Source organism: Toxotes jaculatrix, chromosome 9 (genome assembly GCF_017976425.1).
Source record: "Toxotes jaculatrix isolate fToxJac2 chromosome 9, fToxJac2.pri, whole genome shotgun sequence".
NCBI classification, from domain to species: domain Eukaryota; kingdom Metazoa; phylum Chordata; class Actinopteri; family Toxotidae; genus Toxotes; species Toxotes jaculatrix.
Window position 1 is genome coordinate 13,604,561 of NC_054402.1, and position 10,121 is coordinate 13,614,681.

The following is a 10,121-nucleotide window of genomic DNA, read 5'->3' on the forward strand; positions in this document are numbered from 1 at the left end:
AAGGCGTCAAAATCGGACAAAAAAAGTCAAAAAAAATTTTGACCTCAAAATGTCATAAAAAACGTCATAGTATAGTATGGCGTTTTTTTCGGACAAAAAAAGTCAAAAAAATTTTTGAACTCAAAATGTCATAAAAAACGTCATAGTATAGTATGGCGTTTTTTTCGGGCAAAAAAAGTCAAAAATTTTTTGACCTCACAATGTCATAAAAAACGTCATAGTATAGTAAGGCGTCAAAATCGGACAAAAAAAGTCAAAAATTTTTTTTTACCTCAAAATGTCATAAAAAACGTCATAGTATAGTATGGCGTTTTTTTCGGGCAAAAAAAGTCAAAAATTTTTTTGGCCTCAAAATGTCATAAAAAACGTCATAGTATAGTATGGCGTCAAAATCGGACAAAAAAAGTCAAAAATTTTTTTGACCTCAAAATGTCATAAAAAACGTCATAGTATAGTATGGCGTTTTTTTCGGGCAAAAAAAGGCAAAAAAATGTTTGGCCTCAAAATGTCATAAAAAACGTCATAGTATAGTATGGCGTTTTTTTCGGGCAAAAAAAGTCAAAAAAATGTTTGGCCTCAAAATGTCATAAAAAACGTCATAGTATAGTATGGCGTTTTTTTCGGGCAAAAAAAGTCAAAAATTTTTTTGGCCTCAAAATGTCATAAAAAACGTCATAGTATAGTAAGGCGTCAAAATCGGACAAAAAAAGTCAAAAAAATTTTTGACCTCAAAATGTCATCATAAACGTCATAGTATAGTATGGCGTTTTTTTCGGGCAAAAAAAGTCAAAAATTTTTTTGGCCTCAAAATGTCATAAAAAACGTCATAGTATAGTAAGGCGTCAAAATCGGACAAAAAAAGTCAAAAAAAATTTTGACCTCAAAATGTCATAAAAAACGTCATAGTATAGTAAGGCGTCAAAATCGGACAAAAAAAGTCAAAAATTTTTTTGACCTAAAAATGTCATAAAAAACGTCATAGTATAGTAAGGCGTCAAAATCGGCCAAAAAAAGTCAAAAAAATTTTGACCTAAAAATGTCATAAAAAACTTCATAGTATAGTATGGCGTTTTTTTCGGGTAAAAAAATTCAAAATTTTTTTTTACCTCAAAATGTCATAAAAAACCTCATAGTATAGTAAGGCGTTTTTTTCGGGCAAAAAAAGTCAAAAATTTTTTTGACATCAAAATGTCATAAAAAACGTCATAGTATAGTAAGGCGTCAAAATCGGACAAAAAAAGTCAAAAAAAATTTTGACCTCAAAATGTCATAAAAAACGTCATAGTATAGTAAGGCGTCAAAATCGGACAAAAAAAGTCAAAATTTTTTTTGACCTAAAAAATGTCATAAAAAACGTCATAGTATAGTAAGGCGTCAAAATCGGACAAAAAAAGTCAAAAAAATTTTGACCTAAAAATGTCATAAAAAACTTCATAGTATAGTATGGCGTTTTTTTCGGGTAAAAAAATTCAAAATTTTTTTTTTACCTCAAAATGTCATAAAAAACGTCATAGTATAGTATGGCGTTTTTTTTGGGCAAAAAAAGTCAAAAATTTTTTTGGCCTCAAAATGTCATAAAAAACGTCATAGTATAGTATGGCGTCAAAATCGGACAAAAAAAGTCAAAAAATTTTTTGACCTCAAAATGTCATAAAAAACGTCATAGTATAGTATGGCGTTTTTTTCGGGCAAAAAAAGTCAAAAATTTTTTTTACCTCAAAATGTCATAAAAAAACGTCATAGTATAGTATGGCGTTTTTTTCGGGCAAAAAAAGTCAAAAATTTATTTGACATCAAAACGTCTTAAAAAACGTCATAGTATAGTATGGCGTTTTTTTCGGGCAAAAAAAGTCAAAAATTTTTTTGGCCTCAAAATGTCATAAAAAACGTCATAGTATAGTATGGCGTTTCTTTCGGGTAAAAAAATTAAAAAATTTTTGACCTCAAAATGTCATAAAAAACGTCATAGTATAGTATGGCGTTTTTTTCGGGCAAAAAAAGTCAAAAATTTTTTTGGCCTCAAAATGTCATAAAAAACGTCATAGTATAGTAAGTCGTCAAAATCGGACAAAAAAAGTCAAAAATTTTTTTGACCTCAAAATGTCATAAAAAACGTCATAGTATAGTATGCCGTTTTTTTCTGGCAAAAAAAGGCAAAAATTTTTTGACCTCAAAATGTCATAAAAAACGTCATTGTATAGTAAGGCGTCAAAGTCGGACAAAAAAAGTCAAAAAATTTTTTGGCCTCAAAATGTGATAAAAAACGTCATAGTATAGTAAGGCGTCAAAATCGGACCAAAAAAGTCAAAACATTTTTTGACCTCAAAATGTCATAAAAAACGTCATAGTATAGTAAGGCGTCAAAATCGGACAAAAAAAGTCAAAAATTTTTTTGGCCTCAAAATGTCTTAAAAAACATCATAGTATAGTAAGGCGTCAAAATCGGGCAAAAAAAGTCAAAAATTTTTTTGGCCTCAAAATGTCATAAAAAACGTCATAGTATAGTAAGGCGTCAAAATCGGACAAAAAAAGTCAAAAAAAATTTTGACCTCAAAATGTCATAAAAAACGTCATAGTATAGTATGGCGTTTTTTTCGGGCAAAATAAGTCAAAAAACTTTTTGGCCTCAAAATGTCATAAAAAACGTCATAGTATATTAAGGCGTCAAAATCGGACAAAAAAAGTCAAAAAAAATTTTGACCTCAAAATGTCATAAAAAATGTCATAGTATAGTATGGCGTTTTTTTCGGGTAAAAAAATTCAAAATTTTTTTTTACCTCAAAATGTCATAAAAAACGTCATAGTATAGTAAGGCGTTTTATTCGGGCAAAAAAAGTCAAAAATTTTTTTGACATCAAAATGTCAAAAAACGTCATAGTATAGTATGGCGTTTTTTTCGGGCAAAAAAAGTCAAAAATTTTTTGGGCCTCAAAATGTCATAAAAAACGTCATAGTATGGTATGGCGTTTTTTTTGGGCAAAAAAAGTCAAAAATTTTTTTGGCCTCAAAATGTCATAAAAAACGTCATAGTATAGTATGGCGTCAAAATCGGACAAAAAAAGTCAAAAAATTTTTTGACCTCAAAATGTCATAAAAAACTTCATAGTATAGTATGGCGTTTTTTTCAGGCAAAAAAAGTCAAAATTTGTTTTTACCTCAAAATGTCATAAAAAAACGTCATAGTATAGTATGCCGTTTTTTTCGGGCAAAAAAAGTCAAAAATTTTTTTGACATCAAAACGTCTTAAAAAACGTCATAGTATAGTATGGCGTTTTTTTTCGGGCAAAAAAAGTCAAAAATTTTTTTGGCCTCAAAATGTCATAAAAAACGTCATAGTATAGTATGGCGTTTCTTTCGGGTAAAAAAATTCTAAATTTTTTTTGACCTCAAAATGTCATAAAAAACGTCATAGTATAGTAAGGCGTCAAAATCGGACAAAAAAAGTCAAAAAAAATTTTGACCTCAAAATGTCATAAAAAACGTCATAGTATAGTATGGCGTTTTTTTCGGGCAAAAAAAGTCAAAAATTTTTTTGGCCTCAAAATGTCATAAAAAACGTCATTGTATATTAAGGCGTCAAAGTCGGACAAAAAAAGTCAAAAAATTTTTTGACCTCAAAATGTCATAAAAAACGTCATAGTATAGTAAGGCGTCAAAATCGGACAAAAAAAGTCAAAAAAATTTTTGACCTCAAAATGTCATAAAAAACGTCATAGTATAGTAAGGCGTCAAAATCGGACAAAAAAAGTCAAAAATTTTTTTTTACCTCAAAATGTCATAAAAAACGTCATAGTATAGTATGGCGTTTTTTTCGGGCAAAAAAAGTCAAAAATTTTTTTGGCCTCAAAATGTCATAAAAAACGTCATAGTATAGTATGGCGTCAAAATCGGACAAAAAAAGTCAAAAAATTTTTTGACCTCAAAATGTCATAAAAAACGTCATAGTATAGTATGGCGTTTTTTTCGGGCAAAAAAAGTCAAAAATTTTTTTGGCCTCAAAATGTCATAAAAAACGTCATAGTATAGTATGGCGTTTTTTTTGGGTAAAAAAATTCAAAATTTTTTTTGACCTCAAAATATCATAAAAAACGTCATAGTATAGTATGCCGTTTTTTTCGGGCAAAAAAAGTCAAAATTTTTTTTGACCTCAAAATGTCATAAAAAACGTCATAGTATAGTAAGGCGTCAAAATCGGACAAAAAAAGTGAAAAATTTTTTTGACCTCAAAATGTCATAAAAAACGTCATAGTATAGTAAGGCGTCAAAATCGGACAAAAAAAGTCAAAAAAAATTTTGACCTCAAAATGTCATAAAAAACGTCATAGTATAGTAAGGCGTCAAAATCGGACAAAAAAAGTCAAAAATTTTTTTTTACCTCAAAATGTCATAAAAAACGTCATAGTATAGTATGGCGTTTTTTTCGGGCAAAAAAAGTCAAAAATTTTTTTGGCCTCAAAATGTCATAAAAAACGTCATAGTATAGTATGGCGTCAAAATCGGACAAAAAAAGTCAAAAAATTTTTTGACCTCAAAATGTCATAAAAAACGTCATAGTATAGTATGGCGTTTTTTTCGGGCAAAAAAAGTCAAAAAAATTTTTGGCCTCACAATGTCATAAAAAACGTCATAGTATAGTAAGGCGTCAAAATCGGACAAAAAAAGTCAAAAAATTTTTTGACCTCAAAATGTCATAAAAAACGTCATAGTATAGTATGGCGTTTTTTTCGGGCAAAAAAATTCAAAATTTTTTTTGACCTCAAAATGTCATAAAAAACGTCATAGTATAGTATGGCGTTTTTTTCGGGTAAAAAAATTCAAAATTTTTTTTGACCTCAAAATGTCATAAAAAACGTCATAGTATAGTATGCCGTTTTTTTCGGACAAAAAAAGTCAAAAAATTTTTTGGCCTCAAAATGTCATAAAAAACGTCATAGTATAGTATGCCGTTTTTTTCGGGCAAAAAAAGTCAAAAATTTTTTTGACTTCAAAATGTCATAAAAAACGTCATAGTATAGTAAGGCGTCAAAATCGGACAAAAAAAGTCAAAAATTTTTTTGGCCTCAAAATGTCATAAAAAACGTCATAGTATAGTATGCCGTTTTTTTCGGGCAAATAAAGTCAAAAATTTTTTTGGCCTCAAAATGTCATAAAAAACGTCATAGTATAGTAAGGCGTCAAAATCGGACAAAAAAAGTCAAAAAATTTTTTGACCTCAAAATGTCATAAAAAACGTCATAGTATAGTATTGCGTTTTTTTCGGGTTAAAAAAATCAAAAATTTTTTTGACCTCAAAATGTCATAAAAAACGTCATAGTATAGTATGGCGTTTTTTTCCGGCAAAAAAAGTCAAAAATTTTTTTGACTTCAAAATGTCATAAAAAACGTCATAGTATAGTATGCCGTTTTTTTCGGACAAAAAAAGTCAAAAATTTTTTACCTAAAAATGTCATAAAAAACGTCATAGTATAGTAAGGCGTTTTTTTTGGGCAAAAAAAGTCAAAAAATTTTTTGGCCTCAAAATGTCATAAAAAACGTCATAGTATAGTAAGGCATCAAAATCGGACAAAAAAAGTCAAAAATTTTTTTGACCGCAAAATGTCATAAAAAACGTCATAGTATAGTTAGGCGTCAAAATCGGACAAAAAAAGTCAAAAAAAATTTGGACCTCAAAATGTCATAAAAAACGTCATAGTATAGTATGGCGTTTTTTTCGGGCAAAAAAAGTCAAAAAATTTTTTGGCCTCAAAATGTCATAAAAAACGTCATAGTATAGTATGGCGTTTTTTTCGGGTAAAAAAAATCAAAATTTTTTTTGACCTCAAAATGTCATAAAAAACGTCATAGTATAGTAAGGCGTCAAAATCGGACAAAAAAAGTCAAAAAAAATTTTTACCTCAAAATGTCATAGTCATATGACTATGACATTTGACGTTGTTGACTATAATGTCAAAAACGTCATAGTATAGTATGGCGTCATAGTATAGTATGGCGTTTTTTTCGGGCAAATAAAGTCAAAAATTTTTTTGGCCTCAAAATGTCATAAAAAACGTCATAGTATAGTATGCCGTTTTTTTCGGGCAAAAAAAGTCAAAATTTTTTTTGACCTCAAAATGTCATAAAAAACGTCATAGTATAGTATGCCGTTTTTTTCGGACAAAAAAAGTCAAAAAATTTTTTGGCCTCAAAATGTCATAAAAAACGTCATAGTATAGTATGCCGTTTTTTTCGGGCAAAAAAAGTCAAAAATTTTTTTGACTTCAAAATGTCATAAAAAACGTCATAGTATAGTAAGGCGTCAAAATCGGACAAAAAAAGTCAAAAATTTTTTTGGCCTCAAAATGTCATAAAAAACGTCATAGTATAGTATGCCGTTTTTTTCGGGCAAATAAAGTCAAAAATTTTTTTGGCCTCAAAATGTCATAAAAAACGTCATAGTATAGTAAGGCGTCAAAATCGGACAAAAAAAGTCAAAAAATTTTTTGACCTCAAAATGTCATAAAAAACGTCATAGTATAGTATTGCGTTTTTTTCGGGTTAAAAAAATCAAAAATTTTTTTGACCTCAAAATGTCATAAAAAACGTCATAGTATAGTATGGCGTTTTTTTCCGGAAAAAAAAGTCAAAAATTTTTTTGACTTCAAAATGTCATAAAAAACGTCATAGTATAGTATGCCGTTTTTTTCGGACAAAAAAAGTCAAAAATTTTTTACCTAAAAATGTCATAAAAAACGTCATAGTATAGTAAGGCGTTTTTTTTTGGGCAAAAAAAGTCAAAAAATTTTTTGGCCTCAAAATGTCATAAAAAACGTCATAGTATAGTAAGGCATCAAAATCGGACAAAAAAAGTCAAAAATTTTTTTGACCGCAAAATGTCATAAAAAACGTCATAGTATAGTTAGGCGTCAAAATCGGACAAAAAAAGTCAAAAAAAATTTGGACCTCAAAATGTCATAAAAAACGTCATAGTATAGTATGGCGTTTTTTTCGGGCAAAAAAAGTCAAAAAATTTTTTGGCCTCAAAATGTCATAAAAAACGTCATAGTATAGTATGGCGTTTTTTTCGGGTAAAAAAAATCAAAATTTTTTTTGACCTCAAAATGTCATAAAAAACGTCATAGTATAGTAAGGCGTCAAAATCGGACAAAAAAAGTCAAAAAAAATTTTTACCTCAAAATGTCATAGTCATATGACTATGACATTTGACGTTGTTGACTATAATGTCAAAAACGTCATAGTATAGTATGGCGTCATAGTATAGTATGGCGTTTTTTTCGGGCAAATAAAGTCAAAAATTTTTTTGGCCTCAAAATGTCATAAAAAACGTCATAGTATAGTATGCCGTTTTTTTCGGGCAAAAAAAGTCAAAAAATTTTTTGGCCTCAAAATGTCATAAAAAACGTCATAGTATAGTATGGCGTTTTTTTCGGGCAAAAAAAGTCAAAAATTTTTTTGGCCTCAAAATGTCATAAAAAACGTCATAGTATAGTATGCCGTTTTTTTCGGACAAAAAAAGTCAAAAATTTTTTTGACCTCAAAATGTCATAAAAAACGTCATAGTATAGTAAGGCGTCAAAATCGGACAAAAAAAGTCAAAAAAAATTTGGACCTCAAAATGTCATAAAAAACGTCATAGTATAGTATGGCGTTTTTTTCGGGCAAATAAAGTCAAAAATTTTTTTGGCCTCAAAATGTCATAAAAAACGTCATAGTATAGTATGCCGTTTTTTTCGGGCAAAAAAAGTCAAAAATTTTTTTGGCCTCAAAATGTCATAAAAAACGTTATAGTATAGTAAGGCGTTTTTTTTGGGTAAAAAAATTCAAAATTTTTTTTGACCTCAAAATGTCATAAAAAACGTCATAGTATAGTAAGGCGTCAAAATCGGACAAAAAAAGTGAAAAATTTTTTTGACCTCAAAATGTCATAAAAAACGTCATAGTATAGTATGCCGTTTTTTTCGAGCAAAAAAAGTCAAAAATTTTTATGGCCTCAAAATGTCATAAAAAACGTCATAGTATAGTATGCCGTTTTTTTCGGGCAAAAAAAGTCAAAAATTTTTTTGACTTCAAAATGTCATAAAAAACGTCATAGTATAGTAAGGCGTCAAAATCGGACAAAAAAAGTCAAAAATTTTTTTGGCCTCAAAATGTCATAAAAAACGTCATAGTATAGTATGCCGTTTTTTTCGGGCAAAAAAAGTCAAAAAAAATTTTGACCTCAAAATGTCATAAAAAACGTCATAGTATAGTATGGCGTTTTTTTCGGGCAAAAAAAGTCAAAAATTTTTTTGGCCTCAAAATGTCATAAAAAACGTCATAGTATAGTATGCCGTTTTTTTCGGACAAAAAAAGTCAAAAATTTTTTTGACCTCAAAATGTCATAAAAAACGTCATAGTATAGTAAGGCGTCAAAATCGGACAAAAAAAGTCAAAAAAAATTTGGACCTCAAAATGTCATAAAAAACGTCATAGTATAGTATGGCGTTTTTTTCGGGCAAATAAAGTCAAAAATTTTTTTGGCCTCAAAATGTCATAAAAAACGTCATAGTATAGTATGGCGTTTTTTTCGGGCAAAAAAAGTCAAAAATTTTTTTGGCCTCAAAATGTCATAAAAAACGTCATAGTATAGTATGGCGTTTTTTTTTGGGTAAAAAAATTCAAAATTTTTTTTGACCTCAAAATATCATAAAAAACGTCATAGTATAGTATGCCGTTTTTTTCGGGCAAAAAAAGTCAAAATTTTTTTTGACCTCAAAATGTCATAAAAAACGTCATAGTATAGTAAGGCGTCAAAATCGGACAAAAAAAGTGAAAAATTTTTTTGACCTCAAAATGTCATAAAAAACGTCATAGTATAGTAAGGCGTCAAAATCGGACAAAAAAAGTCAAAAAAAATTTTGACCTCAAAATGTCATAAAAAACGTCATAGTATAGTAAGGCGTCAAAATCGGACAAAAAAAGTCAAAAAAATTTTTTTACCTCAAAATGTCATAAAAAACGTCATAGTATAGTATGGCGTTTTTTTCGGGCAAAAAAAGTCAAAAATTTTTTTGGCCTCAAAATGTCATAAAAAACGTCATAGTATAGTATGGCGTCAAAATCGGACAAAAAAAGTCAAAAAATTTTTTGACCTCAAAATGTCATAAAAAACGTCATAGTATAGTATGGCGTTTTTTTCGGGCAAAAAAAGTCAAAAAATTTTTTGGCCTCACAATGTCATAAAAAACGTCATAGTATAGTAAGGCGTCAAAATCGGACAAAAAAAGTCAAAAAAATTTTTGACCTCAAAATGTCATAAAAAACGTCATAGTATAGTATGGCGTTTTTTTCGGGCAAATAAAGTCAAAAATTTTTTTGGCCTCAAAATGTCATAAAAAACGTCATAGTATAGTATGGCGTTTTTTTCGGGCAAAAAAAGTCAAAAATTTTTTTGGCCTCAAAATGTCATAAAAAACGTCATAGTATAGTATGGCGTTTTTTTTGGGTAAAAAAATTCAAAATTTTTTTTGACCTCAAAATATCATAAAAAACGTCATAGTATAGTATGCCGTTTTTTTCGGGCAAAAAAAGTCAAAATTTTTTTTGACCTCAAAATGTCATAAAAAACGTCATAGTATAGTAAGGCGTCAAAATCGGACAAAAAAAGTGAAAAATTTTTTTGACCTCAAAATGTCATAAAAAACGTCATAGTATAGTAAGGCGTCAAAATCGGACAAAAAAAGTCAAAAAAAATTTTGACCTCAAAATGTCATAAAAAACGTCATAGTATAGTAAGGCGTCAAAATCGGACAAAAAAAGTCAAAAATTTTTTTTTACCTCAAAATGTCATAAAAAACGTCATAGTATAGTATGGCGTTTTTTTCGGGTAAAAAAAATCAAAATTTTTTTTGACCTCAAAATGTCATAAAAAACGTCATAGTATAGTAAGGCGTCAAAATCGGACAAAAAAAGTCAAAAAAAATTTTTACCTCAAAATGTCATAGTCATATGACTATGACATTTGACGTTGTTGACTATAATGTCAAAAACGTCATAGTATAGTATGGCGTCATTGTATAGTATGGCGTTTTTTTCGGGCAAATAAAGTCAAAAATTTTTTTGGCCTCAAAATGTCATAAAAAACG